The sequence below is a fragment of the Thalassophryne amazonica genome, chromosome 12 (genome assembly GCF_902500255.1).
Source record: "Thalassophryne amazonica chromosome 12, fThaAma1.1, whole genome shotgun sequence".
NCBI lineage: Eukaryota > Metazoa > Chordata > Actinopteri > Batrachoidiformes > Batrachoididae > Thalassophryne > Thalassophryne amazonica.
The window spans coordinates 77163229-77190515 of NC_047114.1; the positions used below are offsets into that span (position 1 = coordinate 77163229).

At 41.0% G+C, this 27287-nt stretch overlaps 1 protein-coding gene across 1 annotated transcript in view; it reads left to right on the forward strand.

Moving 5' to 3' along the window:
• The first annotated feature begins 8582 nt into the window (after nt 1–8582).
• Nucleotides 8583–27287, forward strand: part of greb1l (GREB1 like retinoic acid receptor coactivator) — a 170699-nt gene continuing 151994 nt past the window's right edge. The window contains exon 1 of the mRNA XM_034183874.1: nt 8583–8659. The gene's annotated coding sequence lies outside the window, so the exon portion shown is untranslated. The remainder of the gene's footprint in view (nt 8660–27287) is intronic.

Genomic DNA, 27287 nt, shown 5'->3' on the forward strand with positions numbered 1-27287 from the left:
TCTCCTCGAGTCAGCCCTCTACCTCAGGAGATTTTGTTTTAAGTTGTGTTGAGTGATATTTTTTTGATAAAGTATTTTGTTGTCACGTACAATGTTTGGCAAAATTCTATCCTAGGTCTTTTGGATCCTTTGGATCTATGAAGCTTAAATATGAAAAAGTATCATATCGGTATCAATATTGGCGATACTGGGCCTGTATTTACTGGGTATCGGATCAATACCAAAATTCCCGGTATCGCCCACCTCTAATATTTAGATTATCCATCTAGGCTTCCTGGTTGTTGAGTTATACAAAGAAGGACTTTAGATATCTATCCATGTAATAATCCCACCAAGTTTGAAGGAAGTCTGTCAAGCAGTTTTTTTAGTTATCTTGTCCACACACAGGGGTGCTGAAAAGGGGAGAATAAGGAGAAGGATTCTAGGGGCCCATGATTGACAGGGGCCCAGAGAGGCCCCTAATACAATTACAATACTGACAAAATAATATGGTGGGTGGCCCAGTAAGATTTCTTTTCATGGGGCTCAAAATCCCTGGTGGCGCCTCTGTCCACCCCCCATACACACACACATGCCTGCCATTGACAACAATACTCCGCTATCACTGCTTTGCCGATGTGCAGAATAAAGTTTGTGATCAGGTATGATTGCAATCACATAAAACAAGTGTAATAAAAATTCTACACTTGTAACAGCATCGGGCTTGGACACCAAAATCCACCCCCCAATGCACACCCCAGCACCCCTTGGCCATCCTCCCCAAATAATATTATCTTCTGTACAACACATAAAGCAGGTGAATCTTTTTTTTTTTTTTTTAGGGGGTGACCACCTAGGTTGCCTAGCTTGCCGTTTGTCTAGACAGTAACTTGAAAACAATCTATGCCATCTTGTAACTTATCTAATTAAAAGAGCATATAATGGCAATAAAGTGATCAGACAGTGGTGAACTTTGACACACCAGATAACTCCTGAGTTTATTTTGCCCATGGAATATCTCATAGATGTGTCTGCCACCTGCTGGATAGTTAGTAGATGCTGAATGGATTCTGGAAAATTACACATAGCTTTGGTTGAATTTACATATACTTTGTCTGTCACCTACTAAACTCTGGGCATGTTGTGTGCTTATCTGTGTGCTTTGCCCTTGATGCCTGCCTTCAAGTTAAAGTAAGCTGTCAACCGTGGCAAGAAAAATGATCCCTTCTATGTGGGCAAATCCGGTACGTATACACCGGAAAGTAAAACTATAATTACAGAATGGATAGAATGTAGGACAGGGGACATACCAAAAGTTTTCATCAGTACTGTAAAAGAGTGATGGCTACCTCAACATGCTGTTCTGGAATGTTTTGAAATCTTTGCAACAACCCTTTTTAGAAACATTATTCCAGAGTAGATCAGGCACTGCAGTAAATGTGGCCATAATACGTCACCAGCTTTTTCTAAATAAATATATTCAAAAAATCAAGTTGGTTTATGCCCTCTGGTGAAGCAAATGAACTATGCCAGACTGTTATTGAATTTCATCTTTAAAAGCTACAATCAGCAGAGTGTCTGTACGTGTACTTGCACATATGTTGCTCACTTTTCTTGATGGGGGGGGGGGGGGGGGTCACAATTATTTTGCAGTGGTGCAACAGGATTTTAACTAATAACAGAAAACAATAGAAACTGTTTTAAAAACCACAGCAGTGAACTTTATAACAGGACATAAATGAAAATTTGCAGGTAGAACAATAAAACTAGACATCTGACAACAGTCAGGATATAGTCTACTTGCCTGTAGGTGGCACTATTCTTCACTTTTTTCTGAATGTGGGCCCATCATACTACCATTTTGTCAATGTCACGGGGTTGTAGTTCTGAATTTAGTCATTTGACAAGGAAACAGTCTTTATGTGAAAATTAGTGAAGAAAAATTCTATCTCATGGGTGCTATGGAAACTGGTGGCACTTCATGACCAGATCAGTCAGACAATCCCTGACTGAAAACAGGGTTTTGACAGGTGAATCTCAATTCCATAGTTTCTTTTGGTAGAGTTACTGAAGTTCTTGGGGTCTGAGGCAGGCAGCATAGTGGCAAAGCAGTTAGTGTGCTTGTTTCCAGAGTGGAAAAAGGTTCCTGGCTTAGCACCACCCGGCCCATTCTCCACAGAATGTAGAAGTGCATCAGGAAGGGTAAAACTGGTGCCGAATCAGCTTGCAGCTCCATCTCGGATCTGGCGTGGTGACCCAGAGTGAATTTTTTGGGTTCTCTATCAATCAGGTACCATCCATTCATCCATTTTCTATACCCACTTACTCCAATTGGAGGTCACAGGGTGACCTATAGGTGCCTTTTTCATTATTTTGACCAAAAGTTTCAAGTTTCAATGGATTCTATTAAATGGAAAATGGACTCAGTCCATATGTTATTAACCCTCAACCCCATACTCACGGAGGGGAGCTGGAGCCTATCCCAGCACTCACTGGGCGTGAGGCAGGGTACAACCTGGACAGGATGCCAGTCTGCTACAGGGCCCCATATAGACAGACAACCACCCACCCACCCACAGTCAATTTCAAGTGCACCATTCACCTAACCTGCATGTCTTTGGATGTGGGAGGAAGCCGGAGCACTCAGAAGGAAACCCGTGCAAACACAGGGAGAACATGTAAAATCCACACAGAAAGGCCACAGTTGGGAATCAATCCCATGACCTTATTGCTGCTAGGCAACAGTGCTAACCACTAAGCCAGTGTGCTGCCAAATATCTGATATGAAATATCAAAATATTCTCATAACAAGAACATTCAGCGGTGTGCCTTTTAGGTTTAGGTTCAATTTTCCTATCAATTGACAAGTACTTCAATGATGAAATGTATTTGGCATCTAACCAGAAGTGCAAATTAGTCTTACTGATAAAAAAAATATGCGATTAAACTTTTATAGCCTGACTCACTCAAGTTTAGTAAAGTATGTACGGTTTTGGTGTTATTTGGGAGCCAAATTATTTAATTTAAGTGACTGTAACTTTAGTTAGTAAGTAAGTAAGTAAACTTTATTTATATAGCACTTTTCACAGACAGGGGTCACAAAGCGCTTTACAAGGTAAAACAATAAAAATATACAGTAAAACACTCAGTACTAAAAGATTATTGGCCATGAAAAGCCTGTTTAAAAAGTAGAGTCTTTAGTTGCTTTTTGAACATCTCAACAGAGTCCAGGGATCGCAGGGATGGAGGGAGTTCGTTCCAGAGACGAGGCGCTACAGCTTTAAAAGATCGGTCTCTTCGAGTTTTAAAGGAGGTTCGAGGAACCATCAACAGGTTCTGACCTAAAGATCTGAGGCTGCGGGCTGAGGTGTAAGGCTGAATCAAGTCAGCAATGTAATCAGGAGCCTGACCATGTAGTGCTCTGAAAGTCAAAACCAAGATTTTAAAATTAATTCTGGAGGCAACAGGGAGCCAGTGGAGGGATTCCAAGATAGGCGTGATGTGGGCTCTCCTGTTGGTGCGGGTCAGAAGCCTCGCAGCAGAGTTCTGGACATACTGCAACCGATTTATCTCCTTCTTACCCAGGCAAGTGAACAGACTGTTGCAATAGTCCAACTGCATGGAGACAAAGGCATGGATGATTTCCTCTAATTCTTTCTGTGACACCAATTGTTTAAGTTTGGCGATATTTCGCAGGTGAAAGAAGCAATTCTTCACAAGCTTGCTTGCGTGCTGAGCAAGAGACATTCCTTCATCAAAAATAACGCCAAGGTTTCTAAGGCTTGTTTTTGCCGTTAAGCCCAAGTCACCAAGGAGGCTCCTGATAAAAGGAATAGCACTGTCAGGGGCAACAATAAGTGTCTCAGTTTTTTCACAGTTCAGTTGCAGACAGTTTCCATTAAGCCACTTCTTCACCTGTGACAGGCAGTCAAATAAAGAGTTCAATTTGTGGACTTCTGAAATCTTAAAGGAACAGTACAGTTGTAAGTCGTCCGTAAACAGGTGGTAGGAAATATCCCTGAAGTCCTGAATCAACTGGCCGAGGGGAAGGACATACAATTGAAACAGCAGTGGCCCCAAAACAGAACCTTGCGGGACACCATACTGTAAAGCAGCTGTTTTCGTTTAGTTTAGTTTAGTTTATGGCCAGCCAACACACTAAAGGTCCTCTCCTCCAAGTATGAGGCAAACCACTTCAGCACGGACCCCGACAACCCTACCAGATCGCGCAGCCGGTTGACCATAATGCTATGGTCGACGGTGTCAAAGGCTGCGGACAGGTCTAACTGCGTCAGCGGCCATCATGATATCACTAGACACTCTCAGTAGTGCGGTCTCGGTGGAGTGGTGTTTCCGAAAGCCTGACTGAAAAGTGTCATAGATGTTGTGCATCTCAAGGAAAGACGTTAGTTATTTTGCGACCACTTTTTCCAGTATTTTTGCTAGAAAGGGGAGCTTCGATATTGGCCGGAAATTCTTAAGCTCAGACTGGTCCAAGTTAGGCTTTTTGAGTCTTGGTTCCACCACAGCATGTTTAAATGACCTCGGAAAGAGACCGGATGACAGGGACATGTTGAACATTTTCATGACCCATGGCCCGATTGAGTCAAAAGTATCTAAAAAAGCTTGGAGGGAAGGACATCAAATGGGCATGAGGTCAGGTTCATTTTAGTTGCAACTGCTGCAATGTCTTCTAGTGACACTCGGTTGAAAGACGACCAGACCTGTAGTGGCAGTTCAGGCCGGACTGGGCCAGACCACAAGGGGTCAGTAAAGGCATTTTTTATGTGTCTGACCTTATCAACAAAGAACTCCAAGAGGTCAGTGCCATCTGCTTTACAAAACTCAGAGGTTGCAGAGGCAGCATGGGACACGAGAGAGTTAATTGTGTTAAAAAGCACCTTCGGATTTCCCTTATTGGACATTATCAGGCGATGGAAATATTTAGATCTTGCCTCTCTTAATGCATCATTTAATGTGGAAATAAGGTCCCTGAGATGTAACCTATGGACCTCAAGGTGCGTGGATTTCCACAAGCGCTCCGTTTTCTGACACAGTCTTCTTAACTCCAAGATACTGTTATTTATCCATGGACATGACTTCTCACGGACATTATTTGTTTTGAAAGGGGCCACCAAGTCCAATAATGTGGCACAGTGAGAGTTAAAATGATGCATAAGATCATTGACATCCGTACAGTCATTAAAAGCACTGGGATGAAATAAGGCACAAAATCTGTCAGCTGTAGTTTGTGTAATGATCCTCCTTTCTGCCCTTTTAGAGACAGGCCTAGGCTCAGGGGGAACATCAACCTGAAAAAAATACAGCTGTGGTCACTCAGGTGGACGTCTTCCACATGCATATTTGTGACGTGTAGGCCAAGAGAAAACACCAAGAGTATAACCCTTCGAGTGGTGGCAGGTATTCCGGGGAAGTGGGCGCACACACAAACGGTGGGGGGGAAAGTTTGTTTGTAGCTGTCTCTGTCATTAAAGCAGCGTTCCATAGACTCTTTGATGTTAAAAAGAGAGCTGCGATCATAAGTCCGGACAGCATAGGCACAGTTACTGGATACGAGGACTAACAAAAAGGCATACGATGTGAAAATCAATGCCAAAAACTGTCATAAAAGCAGCCGAGCAGTGGCGAGCCCACACACAGGCGCTATCTTGATTCAAAAAGAAATTTCAGCTGGATGAAATTTAGTTGTTAGCTTTAGAAATTTAGCTTTAGTTTGATGCAGATTGTTACCTTAATTTTCTTTTGAAAATTTGCAAATTATTCCATTTAAGTCAGAATAAGCTACATATTGCAATTGTAGTTTTACAATCAAACTGTTTATTTTTAACCTTTGTCAACCTATCTCCAACTGCTTTGTTTTTTTGTTTTTGTTTTTTTTAATTCTGAACAATTTTTCACCAACATCTTGTAAGTTATCAACTAACTACAACCCCAATTCCAATGAAGCTGGGATGTTGTATAAAATGTAAATAAAAACAGAATACAATGATTTGCAAATCCTCTTCAACCTATGTTCAACTGAATACACCACAAAGACAAGATATTTAATGTTCAAACTGATAAACTTGTTTTTTTTTTGTGCAAATATTTGCTCATTTTGAAATGGATGCCTGCAACACATTTCAAAAAAGCTGGGACAGTGGTATTTTTACCACTGTGTTACATCACCTTTCCTTCTAACAACACTCAATAAGCATTTGGGAACTGAGGACACTAATTGTTGAAGCTTTGTAGGTGGAATTCTTTCCCATTCTTGCTTGATGTACGACTTCAGTTGTTTAACAGTCCGTGTCTCTTTTGTCGTATTTTGATGCTGGCTTTTGAATTTTACAATGGTAACAATCTGGATGGTCTTTGTCCTCTTTTGTCCGGAGGACACGATGTCCATGATTTCCAAAAACAATTTGAAATGTGGACTCATCAGACCATAGCACACTTTACCACTTTGCGCCTGTCCATTTCAAATGAGCTTGGGCCCAGAGAAGGCGGCAGTGTTTCTGGATGTTGTTGATGTGTGGCTTTTTTTGTTCAAAAAGCAACTAAAGACTCTACTTTTTAAACAGGCTTTTCATGGCCAATAATCTTTTAGTACTGTTTTACTGTATATTTTTATTGTTTTACCTTGTAAAGCGCTTTGTGACCCCTGTCTGTGAAAAGCGCTATATAAATAAAGTTTACTTACTTACTTTCGCTTTGCATGAGTTTTAACTTGCACTTGTAGATGTAGTGACGAACTGTGTTAACTGACAGTAGTTTTCTGAAGTGTTCCTGAGCCCACATGGTAAGATCCTTTACACAATGATGTTGGTTTTTAATGCAGTACCGCCTGAGGGATCGAAGGTCAGTGGCATTGAATGTTGGTTTTCGATCTTGCTGCTTATGTGTAGAAAGTTCTCCAGATTCTCTGAATCTTCTGATTATATTATGGACTGTAGATGATGGAATCCCTAAATTCCTTGCAACTGAACGTTGAGAAACATTGTTCTTAAACTGTTGGACTGTTTTTCACGCAGTTGTTCACAAAGTGGTGATCCTCACCCCATCTTTGCTTGTGACGACTGAGCCTTTTGGGGAGGCTCCTTTTATACCCAACCATGACACTCACCTATTTCCAATTAACGTGTTCACCTGTGGAATGTTCCAAACAGGTGTTCTTTGAGCATTCATCAGCTTTCCCAGTCTTTTGTTGCCCCTGTCCCAGCTTTTTTGAAATGTGTTGCAGGCATCCATTTCTAAATGACCAAATATTTGCACAAAAACAAAAAAGTCTATCAGTTTGAATATTAAATATCTTGTCTTTGTGGTGTATTCAATTGAATATAGGTTGAAGATGATTTGCAAATCATTGTATTCTGTATTTAATTTACATTTTACACAACGTTCCAACTTCATTGGAATTGGGGTTGTAAAGTTTGAACAGGTAAAAGCCTTATTTTTTTCATGCTGGAAAAAACACAACAATTTAAGTCATACAAACTAACTATATGAAACATTTTTAGAGTCTGTAGTTATCTATCTATCTATCTGTCTATCTATCTATCTATCTATCTATGATCATTACTGTTTTATTTTTAAATAAAGCTCTCACATGGATGAATTCATTTATTTCAAACACATAAAAATATAAATCAATAAATGCTATTTCATGAGAAAATGAAACAAAAGACTCACAAACTACCAAAGTTAACAATTTACATAAGAATTCCAACAAGAATTTGTTGAAACTTCCAACTACTTCCTGCATATTTACAGTGAAATACCATTTAGCACGTTCCATAGACCTTTAACACTGTTTCTGTTGTCATTTAATAATTTGTTATAATAATAATAATAATAACACTCTTTCTTACATATCCTCATAATATTACTAAACTCATTTTTGTATTTCTTTATCATCTCTGCAGTTCTGTACTTGATACATTGCTCTTTTTACAGGCATTTTTCCTTTTTCGGCTTGTGTGCCGACAGAGGGCGATGTTGTGCCACTTTATATGAAAACAAACTCACGCTCAACAGGTTCAAAAGGACCAAGGACCTGATCCGGGCTTCTTTTTTTTAATTAAATAACTCTGTGTGTGTGTGTGTGTGTGTGTGTGTGTGTGTGTGTGTGTGTGTGTGTGTGTGTGTGTGTGTGTGTGTGTGTGTGTGTGTGTGTGTGTGTGTGTGTGTGTGTGTTATACGATCCTTTTGGAAACGTTTGTTGTTTTTTTCTAATTTTGTTATGTCACACGTGGAAATTTGTACTTATGCATCCCGAAATGTTTGAACTATATTGATCTCTCTGTTCGTACCGCGTGATGTGTTTTATTTTCTCAGTGACGTCACGTGCGTTCACAGACCTGTACATCTTGGCTGTTCCTCCGCCTTTGAACTTTATCTTCCTTTATGACTCTCATCAAAGTCACACGCCGGACCGAATAAAGCCATTTGACGTCTTTATTTATTTATGTATTTATTTATTTACGGGGGTGGCAGATGAACCGATCCTAACGGTACCTACAGTAACTTGCTGACGTCACAGCGCGCACAGATCAGCTGTGTCAGAACACACGCACACACCCACGCCCGCTTCCGAGCTGGAGAGACGGTCACGGAGCCGCTCGCGTGGACGTGGCCGTGTAACGCGTTTTTCCTGTGGAGGGGGAAAAGGAAAACAAAGGTAGGCATGTGCCGTGGAAGTGGATCACGCGTGCGGGATATCGCGCGTGGAAGGTGTGATTTGCTGCAGAGCTGAAACATGCGTAAAGTTTGTTCCATAAATGCAGTTTTCCTTTAAGCGGTAACCGGCGATGGAGAAAGTGCAGAAAACACGGTGTTTTAATGGGAAAGAGGCGAAAACGTGGAACTTTATCCCGAAGTGGCGCCGGATCGCATCGTTTTGTCGGCATTGTTTCGTTTTTGAAAATCAGTTGGATGTTAATTTTTAAATGGGTAACAGTTTGTATCCATGCCGATAAATCATTTGGGAGTTACAGTTGGAACGGCCACCGCGCGGATTAATCATTTGTTAACTAAAGTTATGTCATGTATATCTGGAGTTTGGCCACTAAAGTACATGTTTTGTTGGGTACAGCTCCAGCCGCCTGAGGCTCGGTGTTGAAACAGGCTGAGATAAAAAGTCATATCAGATAAGACTGACCACAGGGTTTGTCATTGTAATTACAGGCAAACCAGTCTGTCTTGACTGCATGTAATCTCATGTTTCCTGTCCTCTTCTCCCCTTAAAAAAATATAATTACAGCTAGTTATAATTCCATTCAAATGACAAGCTCCACAGAGCTATCAGACATCATAATGCAATTTCTCAGCAGTTGTTTGTTCATACGATGCACGCATCTACGCAGTGGAAGCTTTTAAAGTGGAAACATTGTGCAAAACCCAATTAGATCTGCCTTTACAGTCGCATATGGTTGGGATTTCATATTTAACATCCTCATCGTGCCACAATTCTGTGATTTCTAAATGTGGAATTTCTTCAGCAGTAAACAGTTTATGCATGAAACAGCTCGTTTTAAATTTCTGTGACGTGTGTCACAGAAATCCATTTGGGATTCTGCACAGTAAATTCTGCTGTGTAAAATAAAATCTGCTATGACCACATTTGGTCCCACTCCAAATCGAGTTAAATATTCTCTGTCTAATTATAAATAAGGAAGTGGCTATTCACGCAGCCGCCGTGTCCACAACTCTCATTTGGCTATTCACACGGCAAGACTCTGGTGGTAAAACTTGGAACTACTTGTATAAACAAATGTAGCAGGATGAAGGTCCCGGGTCCTGATTGAAAAGACGTTCCTGCTAGCTTGGCTAACGGGGAATTCCCCTTTGGCTCACCTGGTAGAGGAATGGTCTGTAGCGCGAGCCATCCGAGTTCGATCCCACCGCCGTCCCGGCCACGAAGGTTCTGCGGTCACACAAACATACTGCATTAAATGAGAGTTATGGACACGGCCGAATAAAAAAAATAATCAAAATCTAAAAATATTCAAGGGGTTATGACATTTTGAATGCAGTATGTTTGTTTATACAAGTAGTTCCAAGTTTTGTCATCAGAGTCTTGTGTGCGAACAGTGAAATGAGAGTTATGGACTCGGCCAAATAATAATAATTTTAAAAATATATAATCAAAATCGAAAAATATTAAAGAACTTACGACATCTTGAATGCAGTATGTTTATTTATACAAGTAGTTCCAAGTTTTGCCACCAGAGTCTTGCAATGCGAATAGCCAAATGAGAGTTATGGACACGGCCGCTGTGCGAATAGCCACGGGCTATAAATAAATTCTGTCATAGTGTTAAAGCAACTCTACCATCGTTAAGGTATGAATGACAATACAATACCCTACAACCTGTCAAACTAGATCAGGATGCTCGCCGTCATTAGTATAGTCTATGAGTGGGGAAACTTTATTTCTGTTTTGTTACAACAACCTGGATCTGACCTTGAATGTGTTCAAGGTTAAATTAGAAGTTATTTATTTGATGCCCATATATGACCGTGGGTCTATGTGACATACTTTAGCCACTAACTTGATTGAGACCTTCGAGGTCAAAGGCAACAGTGTATTTTGAAAGTCCATATATGACTTCCTGTTCATGTCTACAACCCCTGGCAAAAATTATGGAATCACCGGCCTCAGAGGATGTCTATTCAGTTGTTTAATTTTGTGGAAAAAAAGCAGATCACAGACATGACACAAAACTAAAGTCATTTCAAATGGCAACTTTCTGGCTTTAAGAAACACTATAAGAAATCAAGAAAAAAAGATTGTGACAGTCAGTAACGGTTACTTTTTTAGACCAAGCAGAGGAAAAAAATATGGAATCACTCAATTCTGAGGAATAAATTATGGAATCACCCTGTAAATTTCCATCCCCCAAACTAAAACCTGCATCAAATCAGATCTGCTCGTTGACATTGACCCTATGCCATGACATTGATCCTATGTGTCTTTTTGCAAGGAACGTTTTCACAGTTTTTGCTCTATGGCAAGATGCATTATCATCTTGAAAAATGATTTCATCATCCCCAAACATCCTTTCAGTTGTCCAAAATATCAACGTAAACTTGTGCATTTATTGATGATGTAATGACAGCCATCTCCCCAGTGCCTTTACCTGACATGCAGCCCCATATCATCAATGACTGTGGAAATTTAGATGTTCTCTTCAGGCAATCATCTTTATAAATCTCATTGGAACGGCACCAAACAAAAGTTCCAGCATCATCACCTTGCCCAATGCAGATTTGAGATTCATCACTGAATATGACTTTCATCCAGTCATCCACAGTCCACGATTGCTTTTCCTTAGCCCATTGTAACCTTGTTTATTCTGTTTAGGTGTTAATGATGGCTTTCGTTTAGCTTTTCTGTATGTAAATCCCATTTCCTTTAGGCGGTTTCTTACAGTTCAGTCACAGACGTTGACTCCAGTTTCCTCCCATTCGTTCCTCATTTGTTTTGTTGTGCATTTTTGGATTTTTGAGACATATTGCTTTAAGTTTTCTGTCTTGACGCTTTGATGTCTTCCTTGGTCTACCAGTATGTTTGCCTTTAACAACCTTCCCATGTTTTTTGTATTTGGTCCTGAGTTTAGACACAGCTGACTGTGAACAACCAACATCTTTTGCAACATTGCATGATGTTTTACTCTCTTTTAAGAGTTTGATAATCCTCTCCTTTGTTTCAACTGACATCTCTCGTGTTGGAGCCATGATTCATGTCAGTCCACTTGGTGCAACAGCTCTCCAAGGTGTGATCACTCCTTTTTAGATGCAGACTAATGAGCAGATCTGATATGATGCAGGTGTTAGTTTTGGGAATGAAAATTTACAGGGTGATTCCATAATTTTTTCCTCAGAATTGAGTGATTCGATATTTTTTTTCCTCTGCTTGGTCTAAAAAAGTAACCGTTACTGACTGCCACAATCTTTTTTTCTTGATTTCTTATAGTGTTTCTTAAAGCCAGAAAGTTGCCATTTGAAATGACTTTAGTTTTGTGTCATGTGTGTGATCTGCTTTTTTTCTACAAAATTAAACAACTGAATGAACATCCTCCGAGGCCGGTGATTCCATAATTTTTGCCAGGGGTTGTAATAGTAACTGAGCATATTTGACACCGTTTGCCCACCATAAGCAATCAAAGCTTGAGTGGGCTTGAACAAAACATTCAAGGTCATATGAAAATCACAAGTTTCATGAATGGTACCTGGGGTTAAGTAATTTGACAGTGGACAAGCAACAACAGGAAAGCAGTGCTGAAACACGCACGTGCAAATTTGCAAATATTAACATTAGTAAAATAACAGTGTGTGTCAGTGTAAGCTAGCTTGCTAATGTAACAAGTTATGTTCCACACTTGATGTGAATTCACAAACCCACATACGGGAGGAAGATGCACTAAACAAGACGTAAGGTCTCGAACCTCTGTCACTGGAACGTCTTTTAGCGTTGTTGTGTGACGTTTACGGGCTATTGTTACACGAGCTAAGTGAGTATATGAGGGTGGCTAGCTAGCTAGCTAGCTAGCAAAGTCCTCATTCCAACTTTCATGGATGTGTTCTGGATGGTCATGTTTATAACTCTGACAAAACGGCATGTGAAGATCACAGTTGTGCACAGATGTGATCTAGGATGCACTTTGCTGATGTAACATACCGGATTTGCATCATGTGACGTGTGCATAAATAACTGTAGCACACCCACAGTATAACTTTAACACAAGCTTTCCACCTTCGGAAAATCTCCCCGCAATGTCACAGCATGTATGACATTACAGGCTATATGGAAATGCAAAAGATTACCAAAGGGAAAAGGTTGTACAGTATGAGCACACACTCAGTAGGAACCGTGGACTATACTTTGCTGGGTGGCCTGTCACCTCCTGAGCGCACGCACCACCTTGTCAGAAAGGGCAAAGGCTGGAGGGGTCAGGGTGATCTGAACGCTGACCATCTGGCCCTTTGGGGGCTGGTTTCCTCACTGGCTGCCTTTGTTCCCCACAAACAATCGGGACTTAATCTTGGAGGAGATAAAGGCTGTGTGACAGACACCATTGCAGCGCTCAGACAGGTTTCTCTCTTTAGCCTTGAAAAAGACATCTCTGTCCTCTGATCATTTTATTGCGAAGGCCTTGCGTGGTGTCAGATTGGCAACGGGCAATTTTGTTTTAACACTGTTGCCAGAAAGTGTCAGAGTGCAAGACAATATTGACAAGAGAAGTCAGCCGTTTGTTGATTCTCTCTTGAGAGCAAAGTTTGTTGTCACTTTACTGTATTCAAGATGTTATTTTTCCCCAAAAGTGTGTGTGCTTGTACCTCAATCACACATATACACTCAACAAAAATATAAACGCAACACTTTTGGTTTTGATCCCATTTTGTATGAGATGAACTCAAAGATCTAAAACTTTTTCCACATACACAATATCACCATTTCCCTCAAATATTGTTCACAAACCAGTCTAAATCTGTGATAGTGAGCACTTCTCCTTTGCTGAGATAATCCATCCCACCTCACAGGTGTGCCATACCAAGATGCTGATTAGACACCATGATTAGTGCACAGGTGTGCCTTAGACTGCCCACAATAAAAGGCCACTCTGAAAGGTGCAGTTTTATCACACAGCACAATGCCACAGATGTCGCAAGATTTGAGGGAGTGTGCAATTGGCATGCTGACAGCAGGAATGTCAACCAGAGCTGTTGCTCGTGTATTGAATGTTCATTTCTCTACCATAAGCCGTCTCCAAAGGCGTTTCAGAGAATCTGGCAGCACATCCAACCAGCCTCACAACTGCAGACCACGTGTAACCACACCAGCCCAGGACCTCCACATCCAGCATGTTCTCCTCCAGGATCGTCTGAGACCAGCCACTCGGACAGCTGCTGAAACAATCGGTTTGCATAACCAAAGAATTTCTGCACAAACTGTCAGAAACCGTCTCAGGGAAGCTCATCTGCATGCTCGTCGTCCTCACTGGTGTCTCGACCTGACTCCAGTTCGTCGTCGTAACCGACTTGAGTGGGGAAATGCTCGCATTCGCTGGAGTTTGGCATGTTGGAGAGGTGTTCTCTTCACGGATGAATCCCGGTTCACACTGTCCAGGGCAGATGGCAGACAGCATGTGTGGCGTCGTGTGGGTGAGCGGTTTTCTGATGTCAATGTTGTGGATCAAGTGGCCCATGGTGGCGGTGGGGTTATGGTATGGGTAGGCGTCTGTTATGGACAAAGAACACAGGTGCATTTTATTGATGGCATTTTGAATGCACAGAGATATCGTGACGAGATCCTGAGGCCCATTGTTGTGCCAATCCAAGAACATCACCTCATGTTGCAGCAGGATAATGCACGGCCCCATGTTGCAAGGATCTGTACACAATTCTTGGAAGCTGAAAATGTCCCAGTTCTTGCATGGCCGGCATACTCACCGGACATGTCACCCATTGAGCATGTTTGGGATGCTCTGGACCGGCGTATACGACAGCGTGTACCAGTTCCTGCCAATATCCAGCAACTTCGCACAGCCATTGAAGAGGAGTGGACCAACATTCCACAGGCCACAATTGACAACCTGATCAACTCTATGCGAAGGAGATGTGTTGCACTGCATGAGGCAAATGGTGGTCACACCAGATACTGACTGGTATCCCCCCCCCCGCCCCCCCCCAATAAAACAAAACTGCACCTTTCAGAGTGGCCTTTTATTGTGGGCAGTCTAAATCAAATCAAATCAATTTTATTTATATAGCGCCAAATCACAACAAACAGTTGCCCCAAGGCGCTTTATATTGTAAGGCAAAGCCATACAATAATTACGGAAAAACCCCAACGGTCACAACGACCCCCTGTGAGCAAGCACTTGGCAACAGTGGGAAGCAAAAACTCCCTTTTAACAGGAAGAAACCTCCAGCAGAACCAGGCTCAGGGAGGGGCAGTCTTCTGCTGGAACTGGTTGGGGCTGAGAGAGAGAACCGGGAAAAAGACATGCTGTGGAGGGGAGCAGAGATCAATCACTAATGATTAAATGCAGAGTGGTGCATACAGAGCAAAAAGAGAAAGAAACACTCAATGCATTATGGGAACCCCCCAGCAGTCTAAGTCTACAGCAGCATAACTAAGGGATGGTTCAGGGTCACCTGATCCAGCCCTAACTATAAGCTTTAGCAAAAAGGAAAGTTTTAAGCCTAATCTTAAAAGTAGAGAGGGTGTCTGTCTCCCTGATCCAAATTGGGAGCTGGTTCCACAGGAGAGGAGCCTGAAAGCTGAAGGCTCTGCCTCCCATTCTACTCTTACAAACCCTATGAACTACAAGTAAGCCTGCAGTCTGAGAGCGAAGCGCTCTATTGGGGTGATATGGTACTATGAGGTCCCTAAGATAAGAAGGGACCTGACTATTCAAAACCTTATAAGTAAGAAGAAGAATTTTAAATTCTATTCTAGAATTAACAGGAAGCCAATGAAGCGAGGCCAGTATGGGTGAGATATGCTCTCTCCTTCTAGTCCCCGTCAGTACTCTAGCTGCAGCATTTTGAATTAACTGAAGGCTTTTCAGGGAACTTTTAGGACAACCTGATAATAATGAATTACAATAGTCCAGCCTAGAGGAAATAAATGCATGAATTAGTTTTTCAGCATCACTCTGAGACAAGACCTTTCTAATTTTAGAGATATTGCGTAAATGCAAAAAAGCAGTCTTACATATTTGTTTAATATGCGCTTTGAATGACATAGCCTGATCAAAAATGACTCCAAGATTTCTCACAGTATTACTAGAGGTCAGGGTAATGCCATCCAGAGTAAGGATCTGGTTAGACACCATGTTTCTAAGATTTGTGGGGCCAAGTACAATAACTTCAGTTTTATCTGAGTTTAAAAGCAGGAAATTAGAGGTCATCCATGTCCTTATGTCTGTAAGACAATCCTGCAGTTTAGCTAATTGGTGTGTGTCTTCTGGCTTCATGGATAGATAAAGCTGGGTATCATCTGCGTAACAATGAAAATTTAAGCAATGCCGTCTAATAATACTGCCTAAGGGAAGCATGTATAAAGTGAATAAAATTGGTCCTAGCACAGAACCTTGTGGAACTCCATAATTAACCTTAGTCTGTGAAGAAGATTCCCCATTTACATGAACAAATTGTAATCTATTAGATAAATATGATTCAAACCACCGCAGCGCAGTGCCTTTAATACCTATGGCATGCTCTAATCTCTGTAATAAAATTTTATGGTCAACAGTATCAAAAGCAGCACTGAGGTCTAACAGAACAAGCACAGAGATGAGTCCACTGTCTGAGGCCATAAGAAGATCATTTGTAACCTTCACTAATGCTGTTTCTGTACTATGATGAATTCTAAAACCTGACTGAAACTCTTCAAATAGACCATTCCTCTGCAGATGATCAGTTAGCTGTTTAACAACTACCCTTTCAAGAATTTTTGAGAGAAAAGGAAGGTTGGAGATTGGCCTATAATTAGCTAAGATAGCTGGGTCAAGTGATGGCTTTTTAAGTAATGGTTTAATTACTGCCACCTTAAAAGCCTGTGGTACATAGCCAACTAATAAAGATAGATTGATCATATTTAAGATCGAAGCATTAAATAATGGTAGGGCTTCCTTGAGCAGCCTGGTAGGAATGGGATCTAATAGACATGTTGATGGTTTGGATGAAGTAACTAATGAAAATAACTCAGACAGAACAATCTGAGAGAAAGAGTCTAACCAAATACCGGCATCACTGAAAGCAGCCAAAGATAACGATACGTCTTTGGGATGGTTATGAGTAATTTTTTCTCTAATAGTTAAAATTTTATTAGCAAAGAAAGTCATGAAGTCATTACTAGTTAAAGTTAAAGGAATACTCGGCTCAATAGAGCTCTGACTCTTTGTCAGCCTGGCTACAGTGCTGAAAAGAAACCTGGGGTTGTTCTTATTTTCTTCAATTAGTGATGAGTAGTAAGATGTCCTAGCTTTACGGAGGGCTTTTTTATAGAGTAACAGACTCTTTTTCCAGGCTAAGTGAAGATCTTCTAAATTAGTGAGACGCCATTTCCTCTCCAACTTACGGGTTATCTGCTTTAAGCTGCGAGTTTGTGAGTTATACCACGGAGTCAGGCACTTCTGATTTAAAGCTCTCTTTTTCAGAGGAGCTACAGCATCCAAAGTTGTCTTCAATGAGGATGTAAAACTATTGACGAGATACTCTATCTCACTTACAGAGTTTAGGTAGCTACTCTGCACTGTGTTGGTATATGGCATTAGGGAACATAAAGAAGGAAACATATCCTTAAACCTAGTTACAGCGCTTTCTGAAAGACTTGTAGTGTAATGAAACTTATTCCCCACTGCTGGGTAGTCCATCAGAGTAAATGTAAATGTTATTAAGAAATGATCAGACAGAAGGGAGTTTTCAGGGAATACTGTTAAGTCTTCAATTTCCATACCATAAGTCAGAACAAGTTCTAAGATATGATTAAAGTGGTGGGTGGACTCATTTACATTTTGAGCAAAGCCAATTGAGTCTAATAATAGATTAAATGCAGTGTTGAGGCTGTCATTCTCAGCATCTGTGTGGATGTTAAAATCGCCCACTATAATTATCTTATCTGAGCTAAGCACTAAGTCAGACAAAAGGTCTGAAAATTCACAGAGAAATTCACAGTAACGACCAGGAGGATGATAGATAACAACAAATAAAACTGGTTTTTGGGACTTCCAATTTGGATGGACAAGACTAAGAGTCAAGCTTTCAAATGAATTAAAGCTCTGTCTGGGTATTTGATTAATTAATAAGCTGGAATGGAAGATTGCTGCTAATCCTCCGCCTCGGCCCGTGCTACGAGCGTTCTGGCAGTTAGTGTGACTCGGGGGTGTTGACTCATTTAAACTAACATAATCATCCTGCTGTAACCAGGTTTCTGTAAGGCAGAATAAATCAATATGTTGATCAATTATTATATCATTTACCAACAGGGACTTAGAAGAGAGAGACCTGATGTTTAATAGACCACATTTAACTGTTTTAGTCTGTGGTGCAGTTGAAGGTGCTATATTATTTTTTCTTTTTGAATTTTTATGCTTAAATAGATTTTTGCTGGTTTTTGGTAGTGTGGGAGCAGGCACCGTCTCTACGGGGATGGGGTAATGAGGGGATGGCAGGGGGAGAGAAGCTGCAGAGAGGTGTGTAAGACTACAACTCTGCTTCCTGGTCCCAACCCTGGATAGTCACGGTTTGGAGGATTTAAGAAAATTGGCCAGATTTCTAGAAATGAGAGCTGCTCCATCCAAAGTGGGATGGATGCCGTCTCTCCTAACAAGACCAGGTTTTCCCCAGAAGCTTTGCCAATTATCTATGAAGCCCACCTCATTTTTTTTTAGTCTAAGGCACACCTGTGCACTAATCGTGGTGTCTAATCAGCATCTTGATATGGCACACCTGTGAGGTGGGATGGATTATCTCAGCAAAGGAGAAGTGCTCACTATCACAGATTTAGACTGGTTTGTGAACAATATTTGAGGGAGATTGTGATATTGTGTATGTGGAAAAAGCTTTAGATCTTTGAGTTCATCTCATACAAAATGGGAGCAAAACCAAAAGTGTTGCGTTTATATTTTTGTTGAGTGTACATTCTTTCCTACTGAAGAACTTAAAGTTACAATGAGTCAAACTTAACTAGTGCATTGCCTGTGGGGATCGATGAGCTCTAGATTGGGTAGTGTTTATAAAATAGGTAGCTGATATTTTCAAGGGTTAAATTATTAAATTATTATAACTATTAAAATATTAAATTATTATTATTAATTAAATTATGCAAAGTTCTATAATGATTTTAATTGAAAGTGCAGTAAATTAAAAAAAATAATACAATACTAAAATATCCTCGGTCGTATGGGCACTTTCTTCTTATTTTGCAGTTATTTAATTAAGTATTAAGATCCTATTGTCTTATGTACAATTTGTACATGTTCAGTAAAGCCCCACTATCAATCGATCAAACAATGTTTACCTTGTTGGCGAGCAAGGTACGGTTGTCTAATTTAAGTGTAGCTCATCTAGGTATAGTTAGCTCTTTTTTGTGATTTACTTATTTATTTTACATGGTGTAGATTTTTAATATTCTTCAGTTTATGGGTTCTTTAATAGATAATAATATACGAGTATAGTATATTATCGTATAGTATCCTATTTTGGGGTTTCCATTAGATAGCATATAGAATATGTTTTTTGTCTTCCTATAGTAAGCTAGTAGGGTGAACTTTAGATAGATATTTATTATAATATTTATTATAATATTTAGGTTTTAGAAGCTAATTCCTATATATTATGTAGTACTATATTTCGTGTATATTTTGTTTATTACCCTTATTGTATAAATATCACATATACATGATATCAAATTTCTTGAGTCATTTGGGTGGTTAGGACTCTGGCAGTAATAAGACTGGACTTATGCTGAACACAGACAGACAGATGGAAAGAGTCGAAGCCTTTGCAGTACTCGATGGCCATATTTGATGGCTTCAGGTAATGAGAAACTTTTGTGAATAATTGTATTTATTATTTGGCACATTAGTTGATGTCATGTTTTACAACTGGCAAGGTTGAAATACTTCCTTTGTTTAGATGTTGTCTGGTTACCAGGGACTGATTAATGGTGATATCAATGTCCATTGTTCACAATTTTTCAGCCAATTGCAAAAATACTGTACATTCTGTGCAGTAATACTTGTACACTCGTGTACAACATCACTGGAACACTTGTGCAATATTATGGACATTTCTTCTGCTTGTGTACAGTGTAATCTATTCTACTGCATATATTGTTCTTCCGCACAGAACGTGACTTCTGTATTTGGTAATTTTTTTTTTTTTTACCTTTTTTCATATTTGCACAGTTGTTCTGTGACTGTCCCTGTGCTGCTATAACATAATAAATTTCCCTGCTGTGGGACTATTAAAGGATTATCTTATCTTATCATACGAGGTCTGTCATAAAAGTATCCGACCTTTTAATTTTTTTCAAAAATCATATGGATTTGAATCACGTGTGATTGCATGAGCCAAGCTTGAACCTTCATGCGCATGCGTGAGTTTTTTCACGCCTGTCGGTTGCGCCATTCGCCTGTGAGCAGGCTTTGTGTGAGCAGTGGTCTACCCCTCTCGTCATTTTTTTAATTGCAAATAAATGTATGAACGATTTGGAGCTTTGCTGCATCAATTTTTTTCCAGAAACTGTGAGAGACCTCCAGGTGGACACCATTCGGAAAATTCTGTTGGCTTTCAGGAATGATTTTATGGGGATTACACAGATTAAGGAGTGTTACTGCCGCTTTAAAGACCGCCCACAACTGCTGAGAGCGCGCCGCGCTCCGAGCGCCGATCGACAGGCTCAAACCCCGCTGAAACAACCAGATCATTTCCAACGTGAAGGCTTTGTTGATCCGGGACGTCGTCTGACTTTCACAAAAAGGCAGAAGGCATGGACATCACTTTTTCGGCACATTCCACTGTTGCAGGAGTTTTTTTTTCATGGAAAGAAAAGCGGAGGGATGCGCCACGGAGCCGTTCATGACGCGGCACAAAACCACCTCCATGTTGGTCTCACAGGACGGCTTTCGGGTGGATTTCAGATGGCTGTTGGTTGCTTTTCAGTCGTGTGATTATCTGAGAAATTGAGCATGAGCTGGACATGCCCCAACATGTCCTGTGAGGCTTCATCACGGCGTTGCTTTGCGCCATGCGGCTCCACCGCGACGCGCGGAATTCCGCTCCTCTTTCCATGACAAAAACTCCTATAACAGTGGAATGTGCCGTTCATTTCTAAACTGGATGCTGTCTTGATCCGGTATGTCGTCTGACTAGCACAGGAATTGTGAAAAGACGTGGACATCAGCACTTTTTCGGCACATTGAGACAGACGTGCGGAGGAGTTCCGCGCGTCGCAGTGGAGCTGCATGGCGCAAAGCAACGCCGTGATGAAGCCTCAGAGGACATGTTGGCGCATGTCCAGCTCATGCTCAATTTCTCGGATAATCACACGACTGAAAAGCAACCGACAGCCATCTGAAATCCACCTGAAAGCTGTCCTGTGAGACCAACACGGAGGTGGTTTTGTCCCGCGTAATGAACGGCTCCGTGGCGCGTCCCTTCGCTTTTCTTTCCATGAAAAAAAAACTCCTGTAACAGTGGAATGTGCCGAAAAAGTGCTGGATCACACCCAGAGAATCGTGTTACACAGCCGAAATGTTGTAGCTTACATTCCTTCACAATGCAAGAGATATTCATCATCTCCCTAATTGTCTGCTTGTTTGAAAAATAATAATTCCAGTGGTACCCGAGCATCCTGCCATGGGTTACTGATTAGTATCTAGCCCCAATCTTCAGCCATCAAAAATGAAGCCATCCAGAAGAGGGGAAAAAGCTGCAGTTCATTGAAGAACCACTTGAGGGTGGCTCTAAAAGCAGGTAGCTTGCCACAGAAGCCATAAACATGTAAACATGTTTATAGCCTTTTACAAAAAGCTCTTTTGGTCTCTGTAGCTAGTTTCCCCCTCCATGACAGCTCTGCTGGGGGTGAATTTATTTATTTATTTAAATAATTCATTTGTTTCAAGATATTATGCAATACACACACACACACACACACACACACACACACACACACACATATATATATATATATATATATACTCAACAAAAATATAAACGCAACACTTTTGGTTTTGCTCCCATTTTGTATGAGATGAACTCAAAGATCTAAAACTTTTTCCACATACACAATATCACCATTTCCCTCAAATATTTTTCACAAACCAGTCTAAATCTGTGATAGTGAGCACTTCTCCTTTGCTGAGATAATCCATCCCACCTCACAGGTGTGCCATATCAAGATGCTGATTAGAAACCATGATTAGTGCACAGGTGTGCCTTAGACTGCCCACAATAAAAGGCCACTCTGAAAGGTGCAGTTTTATCACACAGCACAATGCCACAGATGTCGCAAGATTTGAGGGAGCGTGCAATTGGCATGCTGACAGCAGGAATGTCAACCAGAGCTGTTGCTCATGTATTGAATGTTCATTTCTCTACCATAAGCCGTCTCCAAAGGCGTTTCAGAGAATTTGGCAGTACATCCAACCAGCCTCACAACCGCAGACCACGTGTAACCACACCAGCCCAGGACCTCCACATCCAGCATGTTCACTTCCAAGAACGTCGGAGACCAGCCACTTGGACAGCTGCTGAAACAATCAGTTTGCATAACCAAAGAATTTCTGCACAAACTGTCAGAAACCGTCTCAGGGAAGCTCATCTGCATGCTCGTCATCCTCATCGGGGTCTCGACCTGACTCCAGTTCGTTGTTGCAACTTCGCACAGCCATTGAAGAGGAGTGGACCAACATTCCACAGGCCACAATTGACAACCTGATCAACTCTATGCGAAGGAGATGTGTTGCACTGCATGAGGCAAATGGTGGTCACACCAGATACTGACTGGTATCCCCCCCCCAATAAAACAAAACTGCACCTTTTAGAGTGGCCTTTTATTGTGGACAGTCTAAGGCACACCTGTGCACTAATCATGGTGTCTAATCAGCATCTTGATATGGCACACCTGTGAGGTGGGATGGATTATCTCAGCAAAGGAGAAGTGCTCACTATCACAGATTTCGACTGGTTTGTGAACAATATTTGAGGGAAATGGTGATATTGTGTATGTGGAAAAAGTTTTAGATCTTTGAGTTCATCTCATACAAAATGGGAGCAAAACCAAAAGTGTTGCGTTTATATTTTTGTTGAGTATATATATATATATATATATGTGTGTGTGTATATATGAAATATGGCTCATCTTTTGTTGTTGTTGTTGGTTGTTTGTGGGGAGTGCAGTGCAGTGGCTTTCTAAAAATGCATTAAACTCTGTCCCTGTTCGGATTGGATGTTTTCAGATCTTATTGTGCATAAGGTAGCCATTGCTACGGTAACAAATTAATTTATTTTCGGTCATCATCGTCTCAGTATCATTTTAAACACATTAGCACGTCACTATGCTGCCTTGTGTTCACTCAGGAAAAACTGAAAGGTGCCTGTTCATTTGAAACCTGTTTTCATTCACACGTTTTCTAACTATATTGCCCTCTGTTATGTCAAAGCACACTCTCTGTGGTGTCATAACAAAAAGGCACACGTAGCAATTGATTACCAATGCAGTCAGCAATACTACCCTGCAGAAACATATCATTTTAAATATTGATCTACAAGGCAGAATGCTTGACATGAGCCAACCCGTAACAGATCATTTACAAAACCAATTTAGATGACAAAAATACCACTGGGAGTAGTCAGGCAGATGTTTTTCTCGATCCTATCAAAGGTACTAGTGAGCAGTTGTTTGCTTTCTTGATTATGACTGCAGATGGGTCCAACCAGTGAAATTGGGATGTTATTGTGTCACACTTTTACTAAGGAGCAGCATGACCCAAACGGGCAACCTTGAAAAATAGCAAAATAATGAATAACTTTCTTTCAGACTTTTTTTTGTTAGGTGCTGGTTTTGGCATACAGAGAAAATTGTAGGGCTGTAGTCAGGAGGATGCAGATGGATGACTCCCCCCCCCCCCCCCCCCACACACACACTTTATTTTTAGTTTCTTCATTTGAACTAAGTTTAAAATCAAATTAACATTAAAAATCTCATTTGAAAGTTAGACATGAACTTACACAGGTAAACACTGTAATGCTAATGTGTTTTTGCATTATCTGACTAAAAAGTCATGCATCTTTAGTGTATTTAAAGTTATAAGTGCCAGAGATCGTCAAAAAACATGTTAGGATGATTCTTGCTTTTGCTTATATCTACAGTGCATCTGGAAAGTATTCATGGCATTTCACTTTTTCCACATTTTGTTATGTTACAGCCTTTTTCCAAAATAGAGTAAATTCATTTTTTCCCCTCAAAATTCTCCTTACAACACCCTATAATGACAACATGGAAAATGTGTGTTTTTTTTTTATTATTATTCAATTTAGTAAAAATAAAAATGAAGATATCACATGTGCATAAGTATTCACACCCTTTGCTCAATGCTTTCTTGATGCACCTTTGGCAGCAATTACAGCTTCAAGTCTTCTTGAATATGATGCCACAAGCTTGGTGCACCTATCTTTGGGCAGTTTTTCCTCATTCCTCTTTGCAGCACCTTTCAAGCTCCATCAGGTTGGCTGGGGAGCATTGGTGCACTGTCATTTTCAGATCTCTCCAGAGATGTTCAGTCAGATTCAGGTCTGGGCTCTGACTGGGCCACTCAAGGACATTCATAGAGTTGTCCCGAAGCCACTCCTTTGATATCTTGGCTGTGTGCTTAGGGTCATTGTCCTGCTGAAAGATGACCCGTCGCCCCAGTCTGAGGTCAAGAGCGCTCTGGAGCAGGTTTTCATCCAGGATGTCTCTGTACTTGCTGCATTCATCTTTCCCTTAATCCTGAATAGTCTCCCAGTTCCTGCCACTGAAAAACATCCCCACAGCATGATGCTGCCACCACCATGCTTCACTGTAGGGATGGTGTCTGGTTTCCTCCAAACATGACACCTGGTATTCATGCCAAAGAGTTCATTTTTTGTTTCATCAGACCAGAGAATTCTGTTTCTCATGGTCTGAGAGTCCTTTAGGAGCCTTGTGGCAAACTCCAGGCAGGCTGCCATGTGCCTTTCACTAAGGAGTGGCTTCCGTCTGGCCACTCTACCATGCAGGTCTGATTGGTGGATTGCTGCAGAGATGTTTGTCCTTCTGGAAGGTTCTCCTCTCCCCACAGAGGAATGCTGGAGCTCTGACAGAGTGACCATCAGGTTCTTGGTCACCTCCTTGACTAAGGCCCTTCTTCCCCGATCGCTCAATTTAGACGGCCACTTGGGTAGACAGCTCTAGGAGGAGTCTTGATGGATCACAACTTCCTCCATTTATGGATGATGGAGTCCACTGTACTCATTGGGACCTTCAAAGCAGCAGAAATGTTTCTGTACCCTTCCCCAGATTTGTGCCTCAAGACAATCTTGTCTCAAAGGTCTACAAACAATTCCTTTGACTTCGTGCTTGGTTTGTGCTCTGACTGTCAACTGTGGGACCTTATATGTAGATAGGTGTGTGTCTTTCCAAATCATGTCCAGTCAGCTGAATTTACCCCGGGTGGACTCCAATTAAGCTGTAAAAACATCTCAAGGAGGATCAGTTGAAACAGGATGCACCTGAGCTGAATTTTGAGCTTCATGTCAAAGGCTGTGCATACTTATGTACATGTGATTTCTTCATTTTTATTTTTAATAAATTAGCAAAAATCTCAAAAAACTTTTTTCACATTGTCATTATGAGGTATTGTGTGTAGAACTTTGAGGGGAAAAAATTAATTAATCCATTTTGGAATAAGGCTGTAACACAACAAAATGTGTGAAAAGTGAAGCGCTGTGAATACTTTCTGGATGCACCGTACATTTACTTTGACTTCTATTTCATTCCAGACCATATGAACCAAATATATTTCATGTTTTATGTGGTCAACTTAAATTCATTTGCTAATATACATTCATTTCTTGGAACTCATTCATGGGTCATACCTGAACATTTCCAAGTCACTTACAAAGTCTTGGACTTCAGTTACCTCAATCATTAAGAAATACAAACAGTATGGTAATGTATGGTAAATAAGTGTCAAGGCCATACTGGAAGGAGACGGAGAGAAGTAAGGAAAGCCATCAAGGCACATTTTCCGCATCATCTTTAAGTTTTTTCTGTTTTGAGGTTGTATATATGAGAGGCATACTATCCCTGTCAATGCCAATTACTCTCTGAAAAAGTGAAACGTGCAAGTGTTAAAGCAGTAGACATTCAGAAAGTCAGCCAGCAGACATTCTTTATGACTGATTGGTCTCAGAAATAGATGCTGACTTTTTTAGGCCTGGGAAAAGGCCAAGGAGAAGGTGAACAATGGTGTTTTTGCACTTTCTTTGACATTTGTTTGGACTGCACAGTTGAAATCACATTGAAAAATATAATGACTGTTCGATCTTGAGTTTGGGAGACTAAGATGAGGCACATCACTTGCATTGTAAGGGAGTGCCAGCATTGACGTTTTTGTCATGTGGTTCGTTTCTCTGCACATGATCCAGCACACAGGTACCTGAGTGTTGGGGACTTAATGGCTGGAGAAAGCCAAAGGAACACCCACATTGCACCTATATGTCTATTTTAGGATCTGGGGATGGACTAGTTTTCTGTCTGGATGGTTTGTGTGTGTGTGTGTGTGTGTGTGTGTGTGTGTGTGTGTGTGTGTGTGTGTGTGTGTGTGTGTGTGTGTGTGTGTGTGTGTGTGTGTGTGTGTATTTATTTATTTTTCATTCCTTTTTGATTCCTGCTTATTCCAATTAAGGGTCAGCGGGGAGCTGGAGCCTGTCCCAGCAGTCATGGGGGATACAGGCTACACCCTGGGCAGGAAGCCAGTCTATCACAGGGCCACATACTATAGACAGACAAACACATTGACACCTGCATATCTTTGAAAGTGGGAGGACACCAGGGGCACCTGGAGGGAACCCACGCAAACACCGGGACAACATGCAAACTCTACACAGAAAGTATGTATGTTTTCCTGCAGAGCTGCCTTAATTGTTCGTAGCAAATATTCAACAAGGTGTTTCAAGCATTGCTGAGAGATGTTGGTCCATACTGACATGATGGCATCATGCAGTCACCCATTCAACCAGTCTCCTCTGACCTCAACAAGGTATTTTCATACACACAACTGCTGCACACTGCATATCTGCTCTTTTCGGACCATTCTCTTTAAACCCTAGAGATGGTTGTGTGTGAAAATCCCAGTAGATCAGCAGTTTCTGAAATACTCAGACCAGCACGTCTGGCACCAGCAACCATGCTACATTCAAAGTCACTTAAATTCCCTTTCTAACCCCATTCTGATACTCGATTTGAACTTCAGCAAGTTGTCATCACGTCTAGATGTCTAAATGCACTGAGTTGGTGCCATGTGATTGGCTGAACGGCTACTTGTTTGTATGCATGTGTCTATATATCTGTTGCCACTGGATCTCCAGGCTGGAAAACCAAATGGACACTCTCTCTCTCTCTCTCTCTCTCTCTCTCTCTCTCTCTCTCTCTCTCTCTCTCTCTCTCTCTCTATCTATCTATCTATCTATATCTATATATCTATCTATCTATCTATATATATATCTATATCTATATATCTATCTATCTATATATATCTATATCTATA